Source organism: Macaca nemestrina, chromosome 2, assembly GCF_043159975.1.
Source record: "Macaca nemestrina isolate mMacNem1 chromosome 2, mMacNem.hap1, whole genome shotgun sequence".
NCBI lineage: Eukaryota > Metazoa > Chordata > Mammalia > Primates > Cercopithecidae > Macaca > Macaca nemestrina.
The window spans coordinates 128,536,712-128,558,465 of NC_092126.1; the positions used below are offsets into that span (position 1 = coordinate 128,536,712).

At 38.7% G+C, this 21,754-nt stretch overlaps 1 long non-coding RNA gene across 23 annotated transcripts in view; it reads left to right on the forward strand.

Annotated features, from left to right (window-relative positions):
- The window catches only part of LOC105483454 (uncharacterized), a 379,659-nt gene that overhangs the window by 312,687 nt on the left and 45,218 nt on the right, over window positions 1-21,754 (forward strand). For 9 of the 23 annotated variants that reach the window (XR_011620148.1, XR_011620149.1, XR_011620144.1 and 6 more), the window contains 3 exons: window positions 1,870-1,909; window positions 11,773-11,876; window positions 17,036-21,753. This is a non-coding gene — a long non-coding RNA (uncharacterized lncRNA). Of the gene's footprint in view, window positions 1-1,869; window positions 1,910-11,772; window positions 11,877-15,810; window positions 15,935-17,035; window position 21,754 lie in introns of those variants that run through there. The other 14 variants (XR_011620141.1, XR_011620136.1, XR_011620152.1 and 11 more) reach the window with 6 other exon arrangements.

Sequence of the window (21,754 nt, forward strand, 5' to 3'; positions counted from 1 at the left end):
TCATAAATTAGTGAAATAGAGGAATTCACAGAATACTTCTATAGCAGGTAAAGAAAGTAAGAAAACATTAAGTGGAAAAAGGATGTTAATAGCCATTAGCATGCAACTACTATGATTTTTATTATCCTTTTCCATGTGTGTCATGACATATAAAGACCTGGGAAGCATTAGAACTACCATAGGTCATCCCCTCATTAAATAAAGTACAAAAAAAAAAAAAAAGAAAAAAAAGAAAAAAAGAAGGGCCAGGGGGTGGGAGTTGGATAGTGGCTTATAGGTCAATGTACTATTTTTCAATAGAAGGCCAGTTACTGTTAATAGGTGTGCTATAAAATAAAGAGGAGTCAGATGAATTTGGGGAAAACCAAGGTTTTTAAAAGGTATATGTCATTTCAGGAATTCCTAGGGCCTGTAACTGACAAAAATATATTGTGACTTTCCAGAAGTAGAAATAGCATAGAATTATTGGGCCAAAGCTTTTCGACCATAGAATATCACCTGAGGAATATGCTTTGCAAATTGCTACAGTAATCTCTCACTGCTGCACCCACGCTTCACTGAATGTGTGATATAGAACGGGTTTTGATCCTCTCCCACCTGATGATGATTGTCCCCACACTGGCTTTTTTCTTTTACTTATGGCAAGTCATTGGCCTGATAAAGCTGAAACTACTAATGGGCTACTCAGGGGCTTTCATCCACCTGAGTCCAAAGCCTTTGCAAAATGACTTCCCGGAGCTCAGAGGCAGTCTGTTGCTGGAGCAGTTAGCACTTTGCCAGGAAATAGATTGTCTTCCTTTTCAGTGTATTTTTCGTTTCTCAGAAGAAAGAAAACTAATAGTCTCAAGTAAATGAATAGAGGAACGTGCAGAACTCTCTTTAAAATGGCATTGCCATGACTTTGCCAAATAAATGAAGATATATTTTAGACACGTATACTCGCTTTACATATAACTGTGATTTCTTGTTACTTTGCTGATTTTCTTTGAAAATGGAATATAAATATTCAATCAGAGGGATTGTTCTGTTGATGAAGTCCAGTTAAGTTGTAATAAGAACTAAATTGATTAAGAACATAGGGCTAAGAATCATGTAGCCTCTTAACCTCACTTTTTCTAAGCTTCCAGGTAGCCCTTTATTTTGCAGGAATGGGAACTCCAGCCATCTGAACAGAACGCATATGAAGTCTGCATGCCAAAAGAAATAGAATTTTGCATTTATTTTCTGTTTCTACTTCCACTTGGAAAGTATCCTTTCCCCCCAAGAAACACATTTAAAAGGTTATAAAAGGGGCTTTCTGTTTGGGGCCAGAACCAGAAAAGGAAAAACAATGGAGAAAAAAAATATTAGCTCAGCTTTTCCAGACTTGAAATAATGTGTGATTTTTGTAGTTTCTCCAACTTTTGAGACTAGGTCTGGTAGAATGCTTAATTCTTTCAGCTGGCGAATCACCTTTCCTTTGTGGGGATATTAATGTCAAGTTAAAATTTCTCCATATGAATAAGGAAAAAAACCATGTGAATACAGCAGAGTTGGGACTAGACTGATAAATAAAATCATTCTGTCCCTACCCCATTAATTCTCCCTTTCACCATTTGGAGGTCCTGTGGGCTGAAGCAGTACATCATTTAAATAGTACCTTCAGGTGTTTCACTGAGACCTAATTAAAATTGATGTTGTCATCTGGTGTTTCCTTGTGCAATTTGTCTAGCTCCATGCAAATTGCAAAACAGAGCTCTCTTCATTAGGACTTTGTCCTTCAAGAAACTACCCAAGATTTCCTTCAGGTGCTGCAGAAAACTATTTGGCCAGTTTGGGGAAAAAAAAAAAAAACTTAAGAGTCACTAAGTTCACTGATTTCCTTGGCAGGATATCCAAGTGGTCCCTTTGAATGGATCTGCTGTGACAGGTAAGACAGTATCCCCCAAGACTTTCCATTCCATAACTGAATTTTTTTTTTAATTTCTTACGATTATTTGTTCTCACAAAATATATGTATCAGTCTCATACTATGAACCTTGGATATAAGGCTATGTATAGGCAACAAGACCCCATCCTTTGGTGGAGCTCAGACTAGCAGGAAGATAGCCATCAACTAGTAATTAACAATAACACATAATGAAGGAATCAGGAAGAAGGAACTGGCGCTGTGTATTTAACATAGGGGTCAGGAGGGCCACTTCCCTGAGGAAAGGAAATCAAGATACCTCCAGAAGGATACTGAGTGGAGATGGGGCTGGAGAGGGTACCACACTCTCCAGGTATGTGCTGTATATCATCGGAATAACAGAGCTAGACATTTGCTTTCTATCCTTCATGCTTTCATTCAAGTTTTGCCTTTAGATTTACAAATTAAAGACCAATTTCCCCTCCTAGAAGACTATTAATAAGTTTGTAGCTATGGTCGTTTCTTCTGTGTTTCTTTAGAAAACAATGATTTTAAAATAAAAGCTACCTTTTATTAAACATTCACATTGTGTCAAGCCCATTGAAGTCTCACAAATGTTTTCATTTTATCAGCTTTTGAGAGAAACTGGAGTTCAGAAGTTTTACTCAACTAGGCAGTGGCCTAGCAAGGAATCAAAGCCAGATCTAAGACATTCAAGTGTCTGATTTTAACCACTTTACTGGGGTTTTCTTCATGTTCACATCTACAAACCACTTCATCAAAATGATATGGGGAAGTGTTTGTTAAAAAGAGTTCCAGGCCGCCCCCCGCAGCTGTTTTGCGTCTGAATCTCTGAGGATGTGGACTGGGAGTTTGCAGTTCAACAGGTTCCCCAGGTGCTTCCCATGCATTTGAGAATCAGTGCACTCCACACAGCTATGCACTTGTAAGACAGGGATGTGGGGGAGACAGACCACTGCTAAGACAGTTTACTGTACTCTTATCCACGTTCTTGGATTGCTCTCTTGGCCATTTGATGAAATACTACAATGTAGAATGATTATGATTTTCAAACTGCAAATAGTTTAGCCTCACATTTTGGCAAGATGTCTAGGCAGGGTTCACAGAAAAGCTGCTTATTCAGGCTTCAGCCAAGCTGTGAAAAGTGAGGCCTTTTCAGAGGAAGTGAGATAAGACAAAAACTTAAAAAAACAAACATTCTGAGGCGGTGTTTAAAAGGCCACCAGCAAAATCTATAGCCTAACTAGAAGTGAGCTAAACAAACACATTACTGGATCATCCAGGAAACATGAAGCAGATGCCTGGAAGTGGGATGTGTGTTTTCAACCTGGGTAGAAATATCCCAGGGAGTGATGATATGGAATCAGACACAAAGTTCAGATCAAAACAACAAGGGAGATTGGCAATGGGCAGTGCACCCAGGATGGACAGGAGATGTTCCAGTCAAGTAGTTCAGAGCAAGTTCAGGATAGGAGGGAGACCTGTGTCCTATCTCACTTAAACTTATATGCCTTCATTTGCACCTCCTCATGGAATTATCTCATGGCCGCTATTTGAAAAAGGAATGGCAGTGGAGACCTAGTGGCTAGGGCCAAAACCTCAGAGCTTTTGAATAACGAAAAAATTGTGGTGCTGCCTACTCTTTCCCGTTACATAATATAAGATAAAAACAATACCGATTCAGCAACATTCCAAGTTTTCCTCTGAGACTCATTGAATGCTTTTTTAGAAATGCAAACTACCAATTTCTTGGAAAAAAAAAAAAAAAAAGGATTTTGTGTGCTTTGCTAGTGCCCTTCACACAAGCTTAATTCAGTGAGATAGTGTTCAGTAAAGTGCTTAGCAAACTCCCTGGCACAGAGGAGGCACTCATGCATTGCTAGCTATTATTATTTTTAATAATAGCAACATATGTTGGCAACTACATTTACTATGGTTTCCTTCCCTTTAAAAGGACGCTAAAGCTCCCCTTCTATGGATGCATTTTTACTAGTGTTTTACTATTTGGTATTGTTTGAACCTGGCTCTGCAGCAGTGGAAGTTGCCCTTAACTTTCCATGTAGGCTTCTGTCCTCAAATTCAGATTCCAATTCTCTGGTATGGTTTCCTACAGAGCTCTTTCTTTCCCACATTTCCCTGTTGCATCATGACATTTAATTAGTTATCATTCTTGCTTGCTTTTAATTAAAGAAACACTGTGCTCCTCTTGGAATCATTCACTGAATGCCATCTAAACTCTTGATATTTATTTAGAAACTTGCATTTTGTGGAGTTTTTGTAACATAAATATTTGATGATTAGAGTAATTCAAGGCCCTCTGTAAACAGAAGCTCATACCTCTTCTTTCCAAGTAGAAACCACACTGAAGGAACTGCAATAATGCAGAACTTCCTATCATCCATGATGATGCACCACCTTTCCAACTCCGTTATCTAGAGCTGTGGTTCTCCATCAGAGGCAATTTTGTCTCTCAGGGGACATACACAATGTCTAGACACATTTTGATTTCCATGATTGGGAGGCAGAGGTAGGTAGAGGCCAGGGATGCTGCTAAACCTCCAAAAATGCACAGGAGAGTTTCTCACAACAAAATTCTCTGAACCAAAATGTCAATAGTGTTAGCGCTGAAGTTGAGAAACTCATGTCTGAATTGCTCCTTAACCCCATAATTAAATATGTCTGATTTTTGGGATTGTAAGCATGCTAAAAGAAAAAGCTGGCTGCGTGTGGTGGCTCATGCCTGTAATCCCAGCACTTTGGGAGGCTGAAGTGGGCAGATCGCTTGATCCCAGGAGTTCAAGACCAGTCTGGGAAACGTGGCAAGACCCTGTCTCTATTAAAATACAAAATATTAGCTAGGCCTGGTGGCATGCACCTGTGGTCCCAGCTACTTGGGAGGCTGAGGCGGGAGGATTTCCTGAGTCTGGGAGGCAGAGGTTGTGGTGAGCCAAGATCACGCCACTACATTCCAGCGTGGGCAATAGAGAGAGACTCTGTCTCAAAAAAAAAAAAAAAAAAAAAAAAAAGAAGAGCTAAAAATTTAATTTAGATTTTAACAGGGTATACTAATAGCTTTCTAAAGCAAAGTGCTTTTTAGTATGTAAAATCAAATGTAAAATATGGTCCATTTATAATACAAATGATATCTTTTATACATATAAGGTATTTTATAGTATGCAAAAACAGTCACATATCACATTTAAACATCACTTCAATCACATTAAAGAACTATACCTGGCATCATAACCATTTTATAGAAAGAAAATTGTTTTTACGTATTGCATCCCTTGAAATGGCTTTTCAACTGTTGTAACACCTTAATTATTGAGGAGTCACCAACAAATCTGTCATGTGTCAAGTATTCTAGAAGGAAATAAAGGCAGGGTATAGGCTACACATGTGTCTCTCACTGGTCATGAGTGAATGAGTGAACTTTCCCAGGAGGAAATGAAATTTCAGGGACTGACTTGCAAGTGGTAAATTATATGGTATGTGTCACAATTGTGCCACATGCCTGATTTATAAACATCCATAGTTTTGAAGGGCAAAGAATGAATTAGAAGTGATTTTCTTTCCTGAATTACCTTGTTTTATAGAAACTGGTACAGAAGGGGTGATGGTCATGAAAATTCCCAGCCTCTGATCTATTCTTTGTATGGCTTTTACTGTGCTGTGATCCATAGAGCATAACTTGAAAATTTAATAAGAAAAGATCAGGGAAATCAGATGCTGAGCTGTTGTTCAGGTCCCCTTGGCAAACTAAACATATATGAATATAAACGTGTCAAGTTCATTGGACACTCAAAGGGCTCCCTTTGATTCTTGAAATGCCGTAAGGGCAGAAATCACTGAGAGAGAATCAGGCCAGAGACATGACTTCAGAAGAGTCTTTGCTGAATGTGAAATGAGTTCTTGTCTCATTCAGGACTGGCATTGAACACATTACTTTTTGAACCCTGGCTTGAGGAGGAGGCAGGCTTGGGATAAAATGTCGGTTTGACCACTTGCTAGTTATTGGAAATCGTTGAAGTTACAGAATGCTGCTGCTCCCTCACCTGCTAAGTAGAGATGATACTTCTTGGGGCAGCAATGAAGATTAAAGGTGTGATGTAACAGGCTTAGCATGGAATCTGAAATCCTTCTCAAAGGGGCTGTGAAGTTCTGATTTATGGCCCTTCTTGCTGGTATGATCTCTTTTTGTGATACTTCTTCAGTGTACATATATATTCACTCTTCCCTGAGCCCAATGCCACTGTCCTCAATCAGACCCCTAACAAGTTTTACAAACCTCCTGTGAATGTAATCAAACCCTACCTCTACTTACAAGCCTTCAAAGACTCTCACTTTCCTAAAAGAGCATCTTCCTTCGCCTGCCCATTCAATGTTGGGGCTCCCTCTCTCTCACACTCTCTGTGTGTACTTTATTAAAGATAGTATACATCAATGTTCATAGCAGCCCATTCACAATAGCCAAAAGGTGGAGACAACCCAGATGTCCATCAACAAGTGAACGGATATACAAAATGTGGTATATTCATCCAATGGAGTATTGTTCAGCCTTGAATGAAATTGTACACATGCTACAGAATGGAAGAAACTTGGAAATATTATGCCAAGGGAAATAAGCCAGCCACAAAAAAACTAATATTGCAGGATTCCACTTGAAGGTGGTACTTAGAATAGGCAAATTCATAGAGATGGAAAGTGGTTACCAGGAGCTGCGATGTGGGGAAGGGGAAAGGGAGAGTTATTACTAATGGGTACAGAGTTCAGTTTGGGATAATGAATGTAAGAATTCTGGAGATAGATAGTGGGGATAGTTGTATAACTATGCAAATGTACTATGCCACTGAACTGTATACTTAAAAATGGTTAAATAGTAAGTTTTATGTATATTGTTCCACAATAACTTTTTTATTTTCTAAGAAAAAAATTTTAAAATTATGCTTAAACTTAATTGTATTATTTATCATATACCAAATATTAAACTCATTTAAGTTCATTTAATGCTTAAATTAATTTAAAGATTTTTAAAACTCTTTGATGTCTGTGATATTGTCATTATCAATAAGGAAACTGAGGCCCTTAGAGGTTAAGTAAGCCCAAGGTCACACAGCCAGGAAGTAGCAGAGCTGAAATTGAAACCCAGGTATCAAGTTCCAAATTCTTAATCACCATGCTTGCTTCTGTACCTAGTTCCTGTGTATTGACAACTGCCATATTTCGAATCTCTAGCCCAGATCTAGAACAATGACGATAGTATTAATGCTTGATGAACATTATTTTGAGTCTCTTAAAAAAATTGGGAAGGAATTCCTATCATCCTGATTTAAAGACGAGAAATCTGAAGCATAGGGAGGTTAAATAACTTATTCAAGTTCATCCATCCATGGCAGAGCCAGCATGTAAACCCAAGGCAGTCGAATTTAAAGCCATATCCTTAATGTAACTGTCTCCAGTAGTCCACAAGTACCTTATCATAAGATAAACATTTTTCCCCAACATTTTTAAGTTTCTGAACTGGGGATCCATCTTACAACGTATTCCTAGTTCAGTGTTTTCTCTGCACTTTAGTTTGATGAATGGTGTCTCTAGAACTCGGGAAATAAGGAATGTAGCAGATGCACAGGATCAGTTTGTTAAAATGTGATCTGCCTTACAATGACCAAAAACTAGCCCTTAGGCACAGATCTAAATGAAAGAATCAGGAACTCGGGTGAGTTGTGTGCAGGAAATAATTTTCTAGCAGCCCTCACTGAGACGCCCCTGAGGTCAGGAAACCTTGGCTATCCAAGAACAGACTTGGAGAATATGCGTATATGATTTTAGAAAGTTTAAGCCATTCTGGCGATCATTAAAAAGTCAGGGAACAACAGGTGCTGGAGAGGATGTGGAGAAATAGGAACACTTTTTACACTGTTGGTGGGACCGTAAACTAGTTCAACCATTGTGGAAGACAATGTGGCAATTCCTCAAGGATCTAGAACTAGAAATATCGTTTGACTCAGCCATCCCATTACTCGGTATATACCCAAAGGATTATAAATCATTGCTACTATAAAGATATATGCACATGTATGTTTATTGCGGCACTATTCACAATAGCAAAGACTTGGAACCAACCCAAATGTCCATCAATGATAGACTGGATTAAGAAAATGTGGCACATATACACCATGGAATACTATGCAGCCATAAAAAAGGATGAGTTTGTGTCCTTTGTAGGGACATGGATGCAGCTGGAAACCATCATTCTGAGCACACTATCGCAAGGACAGAAAACCAAACACCACGTGTTCTCACTCATAGGTGGGAATTGAACAATGAGAACACTTGAACACAGGGTGGGGAACATCACACACTGGGGCCTGTCATGGGGTGGGGGAAGGGAGGAGGGATAGCATTAGGAGATATACCTAGTGTAAATGATGAGTTAACGAGTGCAGCACACCAACATGGCACATGTATACATATGTAACAAACCTGCACGTTGTGCACATGTACCCTAGAGCTTAAAGTATAATTAAAAAAAGAAAGTTTAAGTAATTCTATTTACATTTTGGTTGTCCCTATTATAGCCACCTTTCTCTATGGCATGTGCTTCTTTCCCTTCTCAGGCACAATCTCTGCCTCTATTATTAAGAGCTGAGACCCCCTGTGGCCCCTGGTTCTTTTCATGGGTAGCACCACCTTGCCTCAACTCACACTGTTGCTTATTTGCCAGTTCTACAGCTGCCCTCAACGACTGCAGAAAGTAGGACTGAACACCTTGGAGTTTAAACACAACAAAAGATCTAAATCCGTGACCCCCATAAAGATCCTAAGAGATGCTGTGGAATGCAAACTCCATCAGTGAATCAAATCTGTTGTGTTCTGAAAGTTATCTAACAACCATGAATCATTAGGCATCATAACCGAGAGATGGACCAATTTTCCTGCTGTAAAACCAGCTTTTCATAAAAATAGGCATTCTTGATGCCATGGGCAGAATTAAATGACCTGAATGCAACTATGCAACAAAAGAAAGAATGGCTAAGACTTTTTACCACTGATTTTTCTTTCTTGGAGAATATCTTGCATGTTCCCAAATTTAGATCTGGAGAATGTACTTGTAATAATAATTAGACATTACCATGACAACGGCAATGTTTAAAAATTGCTAGTAGCAAAAGAAGTCACTTCACAAGGAAAGATTTTTGTTGAGAAAATAGATGTAATTTTTCAAGGTATACAAAAATATATGTGGTTACCTTAAAATATCCTAAAACCTTTCCAATTATTACTGATAATGTAAATCAAAAATGAAGTAGAAGCAGGGGTGGTGGCTCACACTTGTAATCCCAGCACTTTGGGAGGCTGAGGTGGGCGAATTGCTTGAGGTCAGGAATTTGAGACCAGCCTGGCCAACATGGTGAAACCCCATCTCTACTAAAAACACAAAATTCGTCAGACATGGTGATGCACGCCTGTAATCCCAGCTACTCAGGAGGCTGAGGCATGAGAACTGCTTAGACTCAAGAGGTGGAGGTTGCAGTGAGCCAAGATCTCACCATTGCACTCCAACCTGGGTGACAAAGCGAGACTCTATCTCAAAATAAAAGATTAAAAAAGAAAAAAAGCAGTAGAAATTTCAATGTGATGGAGCAACAACAAATTTACAGGTTGACCTGGCTGATATGTGACTCTGTTTTTGCATACTATAAAATACCTTCTATGTATAAAAGATATCATTTGTATTGTAAATGGACCATGTTTTATATTTGATTTTACAAACTAAAAAGCACTTTGCTTTAGAAAACTATTAGTATACCCTGTTAAAATCTAAATTAAGGTTTTAGGTTGTTTTTTTTTTTTTTTTCTTTGAGACAGAGTCTCTCTCTATTGCCCATGCTAGAGTGTAGTAGCGTGATCTGGGCTCACCACAACCTCTGCCTCCCAGACTCAGGAAATCCTCCCGCCTCAGCCTCCCAAGTAGCTGGGACCACGGGTGCATGCCACCAGGCCTAGCTAATGTTTTCTATTTTTAATAGAGACAGGGTTTTGCCACGTTTCCCAGACTGGTCTTGAACTCCTGGGATCAAGCGATCTGCCCACTTCAGCCTCCCAAAGTGCTGGGATTACAGGCATGAGCCACCACACGCAGCCAGCTTTTTCTTTTAGCATGCTTACAATCCCAAAAATCAGACATATTTAATTATGGGGTTAAGGAGCAATTCAGACATGAGTTTCTCAACTTCAGCGCTAACACTATTGACATTTTGGTTCAGAGAATTTTGTTGTGAGAAACTCTCCTGTGCATTTTTGGAGGTTTAGCAGCATCCCTGGCCTCTACCTACCTCTGCCTCCCAATCATGGAAATCAAAATGTGTCTAGACATTGTGTATGTCCCCTGAGAGACAAAGTTGCCTCTGATGGAGAACCACAGCTCTAGATAATGGAGTTGGAAAGGCTGGTGCATCATCATGGATGATAGGAAGTTCTGCATTATTGCAGTTCCTTCAGTGTGGTTTCTACTTTATAGGGTGAACACACTTTTATCCTTCTCCTTGACAAATCTGAAAAATTAAATTGAGAGTTCTGTAAAGTGGCACTAAATTACATGGTTTACTGCTGAGGCTTCTAGAGGATTAGCCATACTTGACTAAATTAGCATTTGGGATTATGTCAGCATGGGAACTCAGAAAGTAAAAGCCAGTGAAGTGGGGCTTTGATTTCTGTGTTCTAAGTGCTTTTTAATTTTGATGTAAAAAAAGACAGATGGCTAACATTGTCCACATTTAACATCACACACACATACACACACACACACACACACACACACACTCTCTCTCTCTCTCTCTTTCTCTCTCTCGCCCTCTCTCTCTCTCTCTCTCAAGTTCCCAAGTTTCTATGCTCATTTTCTAGGTGAGACAGCAAAAATTCAGAGCAAATAAGCCCACCAGACAGCAATTTCTTTTTTTTTTTTTCTTTTGGAAACAAAAAACCTCACCAACTTCTCAACCTCTAGGGAGAACTTTATCCAAGTTATTTGCTGTGTCTACCTATTAAATGATACCAAGATCTTTGGAGATTATCTGGTTCAGAGATATGTAAAATATATGTGTCATGCCTAGCATTTTGATTACATCTTTCCCTTAAAGGCCACTGAAGACTCTGTAGTTTAGTTAAGCCTTCAAATTTAAAGTGATCAACAAAAGCATAGATTAAGTGACTCATCTAAGGTGATGTAGATGGAAAATGAAAGACTGGGAAGTGAATACCAAGGGGATTTTAAAGTTCCTTTTCCTGAGTTATTTTTATCCCTAAGTTCTATCTTCTGTCCTTTTTATTTCCTCATTCTGCTCCCCTTAGCTTATTTTGTCCATACAGTGTTTGGCTCAAAATAGATGCTCAAAAAATATTTATCACTCAATGAAAGAAAACCCCAAACCACAGATACCACGGACAACAAATCAATTTCCTATTGGAGATATTATTTGCCTTAGAAGACATTGTAGCTATTTAAAAGCAAAAGTGCTGATTGGCATCACTTTAAATTCATGGCTAGAGATCTCAAATACATGTTCAACCAGTGCCTGGCAATTCCACTGCTCAGGACTTCCAATTCCCTAGTTTCTCCAAAACAGTTCAAAAATGAACATTAGAAATTTCACAGAAATCTTTGGTGGACAAATACTAAAATAAAACAAAATTTGGCCCACTACAGCATTTAAAACATCTGCTTGTGATGGAGCATATCCACAAACAGTGGGATATGTAAAAGCCAGTCAAAAATCTCCACTGAAGTTTCAAAATGAACAGCTCCTACGCCCCCACACACTGCCATTTGAAAAAATAGATGTCATACCTTCTTTTCTTTTCAGATATTCCATGAGCATAAACATAGACAAAACAGAATCTCATTACACTTGTTACTCTCTGCCTTCTCCATTCAATCTCATGTCAAGGAAATGGAAAAGAGACTCAGGTAAGTATACTTCCTAATATCCTTGTTAGAGGAGTTCACTGCCATGGCAACCTCATGCACCACATGTCACATGGGAACACTTGCCAAATCTCAGAAGTTGCGCACGTTGCTATAATCAGAGATCTGGGCACTTTGGATACTCTGTTTCTGACAATTGTCAGAGCTTGAAACCAAAGTAATGGCCTTCCAGCTTGCCTGAGTATACTTTCCTGAGAAAGCTTAATGGGATTCATGCTATACAGTCAGATTCATACAGTATTTTCACTTTCATGGCAGCTTTGATAGAGGTCCAAATGAGTACATCCAATGACAAAGGAACAGATACATAAATACATCTCACTTTTGCTCCTCTGCCTTGCAGTACTTCAACTATTGCAGTCACCCATTATGTCAGTTTCCTACCTCCATCTTACTTTCTCAACCATCTTTTCCTTCGAATAGAGTGTGAGCACTGCAGTTGGAGTGATATTTTTAAAATGTGAATTTGACTGTGTCATCTCTCTGCTTAAGACTCTCTAGGATCATTCCACTCTCTGGAACTCCCTGGCCCCTGCTTCCCTCTCCACCTCCTGCTTGAGCCACTGTCCCAGTATGTTCTAGCCTCCAGTTATCCCAAGCTCTTCCCTGTCCTAGAGTCTTCATGTGAGCAGCCTCCCAGCCTAAGAAATTTCACCCCTGACTCATTCTGCATCTGTCTCCATTCAAACTGTGCCTCTGTGGACACGTCTTCCTTGAGGACTTTATCTACATAGGTCTCTGCTTTCATTCTTCATTGATGTACCCCAATTACTTTTTTCATAGCAACTGTCTCAGTTTTCCTAAATACTTACTTAGGAATAGTTGTATTGACTTATATATTTCATCTTCTCTCCACTCGAAGACTGTAAGTCTGTGTTTATTTCATCTCCCACTGTAGAACAAGTGTGTAACTGTGCCTGACATGTAGTAAGCACAATAGATGTTGGCTAAATGAATGAATGTATATCATCATAGAAAGAGGTAACAGCATTAAAGGGACACATTTGCCTCAGAAGAGTCCAAATTTAAGCTTTCTGCCCAACAATTATATATACCCAATTAGCCCTCTTTATCTTTTTCTGCTCTGCCCTCTTGCCACCTTAACAAATTTGGTATTTATAGGAACTCAGGGATTTTCAACATGGTAAGACCCAGGGAAACCCCAAATCAGTCCAGTGCTTGTTTCATGCCCAGATTTTTGACCCCTGCATATTTTAAGAAAAATCTAACTTTGATTAATTTACAGTTAGTGAAACTATTTCATCTAATTGCGTCATTTTTTTTTTTTTTTTTTTGTAAATCAAAACCTTCTTTCACTGACACAGGAAGTCATATTTTGTCAAAACTAGATGAACATGAACCCAGAGAGACTTAAATTCTATTGTAACCTCAAAAACCACAAAAATGGAAGGAATTTGGGAATTCAAATGTGTCCCTGTGCCTTGTCTATAGGGTCTAACATTTTGTTCATCTTGTGAAGATTTGTGTGTTTCCAGTTTCACCCCTGCCACAGTTCTTGGTACAGGCACGTGATACAATGGGGAGATTCCCACTTTAGAAGGCAGTTTTCACAGTAACTGCCTTTAGCCTTTGAGTTTCTAATGTAACCTTTGAAAACAGCTGGTCCAAATTCCATCTTGTCCCAGACCCACACAGACCTCCTCTGCATTATGTTCAATTCGAGGACAAAGGAAGTTCAGGGAGGAACACTGAGCAAGATGTGATTTGGCCAAGTAATTACAGCCACTTTGCAAGCAGTCACCCGGAATGCAGATTTTATTAGCTTTTGTTTCACTTATTTTTAGAAAAGCCTTTTAAATGACTGACAGATCTATATACATTTATGCTTTTTTTTTTCAAAGCTGAGAGGGAAGGCTTAACCCTCCTGCATACTGTTTGACCCATGAAAATAAACCCTTGACCTTTATGAATGATACCTCCTCATGACCAATTAATCTCCATACACGAAGACCACTACAGTCCTTAATTCTCCCCAATAAAGTATAACCTTTAATTAAATAATTTACCTGACAACTTCTAACTTTGAATGAGAATTGTATACAAGCAATATAATGTAAGAGAAAAGAAATCTATCTCTAAATTTGGAGTCAGACAACCTTAAGTTTAGATCTTAGCTCTTTCAGCAGTAAATTATTGACCTCAGTTTTCTCATCTGAAAAGCAGAGCTAAGGAATAGAAAAGTACACTTCAGAGTTACTTTGAGGCTCAAATATTTTAAGGCAGGTAAAATACTTAGTAGAGTGCCTGGCACAGTCCCACATTTGAAAGCTATGAGAAAGAGGTATTTCCATGCACTCCTAGTAGGAATACAAATTGGTATAACCACTTTGGGAAATGGTACAAAATACTGAATTTTAAAGCTTGTGTATTTCAAGACCTAGCAAGTCCACTTCTGTTTTTACTATTTATACCAGAGAAACACTTGCACCCAAGGAGACATGTACAAAATACTCAGAGCAATGTGTTTTGTAATAGTGAGAGACTGGAAACAGCCAAAGAGTTCTTTAATTTTAAGGAGGAGAGACTAATTCTTGTAAGAAATGCCCCTACATATTTGAACAGGTTAACAATTTGAGGTGGAGGTTTACGGGTAACCTTCATTGTGGTGATTCAGTGACCCAGCTTTCTGTGACTCTGCTGTCCCTAGGACCTTGGAAACTTCTGCTAGATCCTTTGCATCTAGTTAGCACATGGAGGATGAGAAAGGATGTGGAAAATTTCATGAAGCGTCAACAGATTGGACCTGGGAGTGCCATATATCACTTCTCTCCACAGTCCATTGGCTAGAACACACTAATTTAGTCATAGTTAATCATGATGTAGTCTAGATGCAGGTTCAGAAATGTAGGGAACCAGGGCTTTGATGAACAACATCTCAGTTCTGACACAAATACAAGATTAAAATAATGAGATAGGTCTATTTTACTAGCAAATGGGGCTCCCAGGACATATTCTGTGAAAAACTAAGCAAGCGACATGTCATCGGGTGGTTTCCTGGGAAGCAGACTATGAGATGGAAGTTACTGTTCTGGAAATTTATTAGGAAACTTCTTCGCATCAGCATCTAAGGAAGCAGGATTGGGCGAAGACAGAAGTTGAGCTATGATGTGGACTCCACAGCAGCCTCAGCCACCCCACAGGCAGCTCTGAGGCTAGGAAGATCTTTCTGAGTTGCCCCAGTCTGTGCCAATATGGCAAGACATTTGTAGTCTTACAATGAGCTTGCATGGGAACTAGTACCTTGGTACCAAATGGAACTGGATCAGACACTGACCATTGCCTGTCTCGGCAGGGGTGAGCCTGAGGGTGAGGGGGCTGTTGCAGCAGAGGTGGTTCAGGAAGGGGCTGAGAGATGCAGACAGTCTGCTGAAAGTGCTCCCTGATGAGGCAATGAGTCCTTCATTGAAGGGGGATTTGGGCAATGCATAACAGTGTCACCCCACATAGCTAAACTATATAGGTAGGCTATTATTACTGTAAAAACAAAAAACATGCTTATTTTCTCTGACTAAATTTCTATGTAAATTCATAGAAAAAACTTGGATGAAAAGCTGGACATTTTGTATAATAATAAGTACATATCAGAGAGATGTGGCTCCTTTTGAGTAAGGAGGCAGGTCTGAGAGATTGAGGGTAAATGTCAAAAGAAACTTCAACTGTATCTGTAACTTTTAATATTATTGAACAAATAAAATGAATTGCTATTTTGCTTACCTATATGAATTTAATAAGACTATTATTTGAGGTGGGTTTATTGTACCAGTATGTATAAGAATATTAACCCAGACAATATTCTACATGTGGCAGGACCTTCCATTGCAGAAGCATCACATAAAAATAGCTTTTATTTATTCAAAGATTGATCGACTTTCCTTCTTTCTTCTTCCTCCCACAGCTTTTTGGCCAATTCACTGCTCACTAACATCTCCATCAAAGGGTGACTGTGTTGGGGCGCCGGGTGTGGGGAGGAGAGGAAGGAAACGAGAATCGGCAGTTTCCATTACTTGCTAGCAACTCTGGTAAATAGGTTTAGTAGGGGGAAATGTTGAAAATCAGTTATTCAGATTATCTGAGCCTGTCAACCATGCATGTTACACCCTCCTTCCATTAGCATAGACTCAGGAGAATTGGCCCTAATTGCATTTGCAGTGATAGTGACTGAAACAAGATTGTTTAATGATTATGTGTCTCCTTAAACTGATTTTTTTTCTTTCAAATGGCACATCCCAACAGAATACTTTGAGGAAAAAGGCATTTTCTATTTTATTCTCACCTATTAAGCATCTACAAATCTTTCAGGATAATTGATTGTCTAGATACACCAAAGACAACTTCTTTGAATTTGAAAAAAAAATATTTTATCTTTTATTTTGGTCTGGCAATAGAATAGTTTATTTGGGATATACAGGTAGCAATAAAAAACACAGTATGATCAATAAGAGACATTCAAATATTTGAATGTCACTCAATAATTGAATAAATATCTGTTGAGTTTAGAGGATTTAAGAGCAGAGTTATAATACTGGCACTTAAAAAACTTCTAGGTTTCAACTGTAAAAACACTGAGTTTTAACCGAACAATTCCAGCCAATTCAATTTGAATTGTTTTTTTCCTGGAATTAAAATGCTGTGTTACAAAGAAGCTTGGACAAAATTCGAAAGACTAGCATTCTCATTCAGATCACCACTTTACTTAGTGATTTTGAGACAATTTCAGATTCTGACTCAGTTTGTTCAGTTATAGATGGTTGTATGAGGAAAAAACCTACATTTAATGTTTTACACATATTTGTGTATTTATAACTTTTACCCCAACACTGATATTAACGAGCTATAGCGTAGAAGGCTTTCATTGGTAACAAATGGAACTGGATCTTGCCCCAATCACATACTGGTTATTTGATGTTAGTGAAACTAAGTGGCCTCTCCAAGATTCTACTTCCTTATTTGTAGCATGAGGTCGCATATAATTCATGTATCACTGGATTGTTGTGAAGGTGAAAATGATAAAGTACATAGCATCATGCCTGAGACATAGCAATCCCGTAATGAAAGGGAGTTATCCTCAAATCTTAGCTATCCCACTAACAAGACACACTCTGTTTTTCTCCTTTTCTCAGGAAAAACACACATTGTAAAATAAGAATCCTTCAAAGACAACTTGAGGACATCTGGGAATTCTGAAGGCTGAAAATTCCATGAGTTCATAGCAGTATTCACTAATTCCACTGATCTAAAGACAAAAAGGAGGGTCAACTGCATGCCCAAACTCATTTCTGATGATTTCTTCCATCCTACCTTTTCTGCCTCTCTGGGGGTGGTTATGCCTGTGAAAAACATCGAAGCTGTCAGGAACACAGTCGGCTTTCAAGACTGGAATGTCAAAGTAGAGTCTTCTTTTCCTCAGACCAGAAGAGTTTCCAGATCTAAACAAAGACAGGACGGGGATATAGGAGGTTGTACACATAAACAGCACAAACACCTTGGGTAAGTGATACACCAAGAGAGACCAAAACAGGGCAGGAACACAATCCTAAAGCTACATGAGATAAGAAGCCAAGAGACCCTGTCTACAGGCTGATCTGTGTTGCAACCAGAGGCCAACTACACTCAAGAAAATTCTAAATGATGTAATTGGTCATGGGCACTTTCTCATAAAAACGATCGATATTTTTTTCTTACAGGGATAAAGCTTGAAAGCATGGGATATAGCTCCATTAGGAAATATGAAGTGAGCTGGTATATTCCAGGTAGGTTAGACTGAGATCATTACAAAATTGGGCTGATTTTACATGGAGAAAAACCTGATTCCTAAGGGTGTTGAAGGACAAGATGGGGACAGTTATTAAGGTGTCCAGGTGCTGTCCTTTGTAGCCTGTAGCCTATTAATACACAACTGAACACAGACCCAAGAAAAGGGGTTCTACTCATTGCTAGAATGTAAACTCTAAGAAGATAAGGATTTTGTCTCTTCATTTACTACTGTATTCCCAGCTCCTAGAAGAGTGTCCAGCACTTAGTATCTGTTGGTAAGTGACTGTTGAATTAATCAACCAGTGGTGAGACTTTGGAAAGCAGCTAGTCCATCTGTAAGACTGTTTTCTCATCTGTGAGATGAGTCGGTTAGATTAGATGTTTTCTAAGCTTATTCTAGTTTTAAAAATTGTATGTTTCTATCAGAAATGATAAATGAAAATGTCCATTCCTTTTTCATCTCCATCACCCATCTCACATCTTCTTTCAGTGCCTATGTGGTCTGTTTGAGTACAACCAACCAGGTGTAGGAAAGTACTAACTGATATGAGATGACTTCAGTAGTCCAGGGACTCTCCCTCCCCCCACCCCGTAAAGAGTCATTTGCTTAGTTTAATGTATATTATAAAAACAGAATGAGTTTCTCAATTCCATTTATAGTCATATTATAGTTTATTATTCACATAAATTTAAGGTACAAGGAAGTCAACTTAAAGAAAATATTTTAAGTAAATTACAATGCAAGTTCTACACAGATGTAGCACAAACCACAATGCTAGGACACAAACAATTGCTATTGGAGAAATAGGCCTTTTCATCAGTACTCATGGCATGTATCTTAAAACCCGACTTTCACTAGTACTCTCAAAGGGACTAAGTCACAATTCAAGTGACCATACCATTTAGCTGAGGGCCCTTTATTCCTGTTTATGGTAAAATAATTGCCTTACTTGAACTTTTAAAAAAATATACTTTTTCTGCTTCTGACCATAATGGGCTAACTGCCATTAAAGAGACCATCTATCAGAAACAATTAGAAAACTGGATGGAATATACGAAGTCACTGTTTTTGGACAATAGGCAGCACAAAACTATGATCCCTGAGAAAAAGGAAGGAAATGAGGTGATGCCTACAATTGCCCTGATTTTTTGCCTAGAGATACTGTCCGAACTGCTACTCTGGAAAGGAAAACCCAGGTGAAACATGGGGCCTCACCGAGTAGAGGAGACAGGGATCAACATTGGGAAAGCTGAAATGACTGGAATTTGTAGGGCAGAGTATGGGGAAGGAAGGAGCTATGTAGGGAAAGAGCTCAAGAAATACGCACAAAGGGCGGGTGCAGTGGCTCACATCTGTAATCCCAGTACTTTGGGAGGCCGAAGTGGGCAGATCACAAATCAGGAGCTCGAGACCAGCCTGACCAACATGGTGAAACCCTTTTTCCATTAACAATACAAAAATTAGCTGGGCACGGTGGTGCATGCCTATAATCCTAGCTACTCAGGAGGCTGAGGCAGGAGAATCGCTTGAACCCAGGACGCGGAGGTTGCAGTGAGCCAAGACTGTGCCACTACACTCCAACCTGAGAGAGTGAAACTCCATCTCAAAAATAAATAAATAAATAAATTAGCCAGGCATGGTGGCAGGCGACTATAATCCCAGGTACTCGGAGGCTGAGGCACAAGAATCGCTTGAACCCAGGAGGAAGAAGTCACAGTGAGCGAAGATCGTACCACTGCATTTCCAGCCTGAGCGACAAAGTGAGACTCTGTCTCAAAAATAAAAGTAAAAACAAAATATGCACAAGGATGTTCTTGAGTTTTTGGCTGATTATGAAACTATATAGCGTAAGACACCACAAGTGAAAGAACAGCTACTTGGAAAGACAATTATTGACGAACTATAAACTGAAAAACTACCAGAGCTCCTCCTGAACTGAAATGTATTCAAGTTCCAGCCAAAGTCGAGACACACCATTGAATTTATGTGTCATTTAGTAGAGACCCCAAAATATTCATGCCTCAGTAGTAATGCAAAATTGTCCCTACAATAAAACCTAGAGTAGCTCCCCCTTATCCACAGTCTAACTTCCTGCAGCTTCAGTTACCCACAGTCAACTTCAGTCCAAAAATTTTCAATGGAAAATCTCAGAAATAAGCAATTCATAAATTTTTTTTGTCTTTTTTTAAAAATTTATTTATTATTATTATACTTTAAGTTCTAGGGTATATGTGCATAATGTGCAGGTTTGTTACATATGTATACTTGTGCCATGTTGGTGTGCTGCACCCATCACCTTGTCATTTAATTTTAAATTGTACACTGTTCTGAGTAGCATAATGAAATTTCAAGCCATCCCACTCTGTCCCACCCAGAACACGAATCATCCCTCTGTCCAGTATATGCTACCCTCCCATTGGTCACTTAGGTTATCAGAATGACTGAGGCAGTATTGCAGTGCTTATACACAAGTAACCCTTTTTTCGTTTAATAACAACCCCCACATGCAAGAATAGCAATGCTGGAAATTTGGATAAGCCAAAGAGAAGCCACAAAGTACTTCCTTTAAATAAAAATGTGAAAGTTCTTGACTTAAGGAAAAAAAAGTCATATGCTGAGGTGGCTGAGATCTACAGTAAGAACACATCTTCTATCCGTGGAATTTTGAAGAAGGAAAAAGATATTTGCTAGTTTTGCTGTCCCACCTCAAACTGCAAAAGTTACCACCACGGTTCAGGCAAAGTGCTTAGTTAAGACAGAAAAGAGTTACATTTGTGAGTGCAAGACATGAACAGAGAGGCATTCCAATCAATAGTAATCAGGTGTGGGGAGGTACTGTCCTCAGTTTCAGGCATCCATAGGGGTCTTGGAAAGTATTCCCCACAGATAAGGGGGCGGGGGGCTACTGTACTCCATACTCGTTCTAATAAAACTTTTTAGAAATCTCAAAAAGATTAAGCTAATCTACATGAAATTTAAATGCTTACTAGAACAAAGCACAGTGCTCTTTAAAGGAGCAAAACTAAATCCAGGCAATACTGGAACACAATGTTCAGCAACATCCAATAAAAAAATTACTAGACACACAAGAAATTAAGAGAAAATCTCCTTTCCATAACCGGGAGAAAAATGCATCAACAGAAAGAGACCCAGAAGTGAGAGAGATGATGAAATTAGTGGACAAGGACCTTAAAACAGCTATCAGCAGTTCCAAGTATGTGTATAAAAACATAAATGCAATGAGAGAAATGGGTACTGTAAAAAAAGAACCTAGTGAAACTTCTAAAGCAGAAAAATATAATATCTGAAGTGAAAAAATTCACGAGATAGTTGCAGTAACCATTTGATACTGTAGAAGATAAAGGTCAGTAAAGCTTGAATAGAACAGAGAGGAAAGTGTACTCTTTTCAACCATTAGTGCTGTAACAATCAGACTGTATTGAAAAAGACTAACTTTTGTTCCTACCCCTTACTACAGGCAAAAAGTAAACTAGACACAGATCGTGGAACTAAATGTAAAACCTAAAATAATAAAATTTTATGACCTAGCCATAATGGATTTCTTAGACCATAAAAGTACTAACCAAAAAAGACCAAATTGATAAGACTTCCTCAAAAGCAAAAACTTTTGCTACTGACAAACCATCATTAAAAAATAAGATGTCAAGTCAAAGATTGAAAGAAAATATTCACAATGCACATCATAGAGTTGTATCCGGACTATAAGAATAATTTTTATAACTCAATAAAAAGACAACCAAATTTTTAAGAGGAGCAAAAGATTTGAGATTTGAACATATACTTCACAGAAGAATATGAGGGTCAGTAAACACTGAAAGATACTCAACATCATAGTCACCATAGAAACACAATTTTAAACCACAATGAGATACCACTACACACCCACTAAAATAGATAAAATGAAAAAGACAGATATTAACAAGATTTGGAGAGGATTTAGGAGTACTGGAAATGTCATACATGGGTAGGGAGAGTGTAAAATGGTATAAACATCTTAGAACACAATTTGGTAGTTTCTTATAAAGTTACAGATATGCTTATCATATAACTAATCAACCCCCTT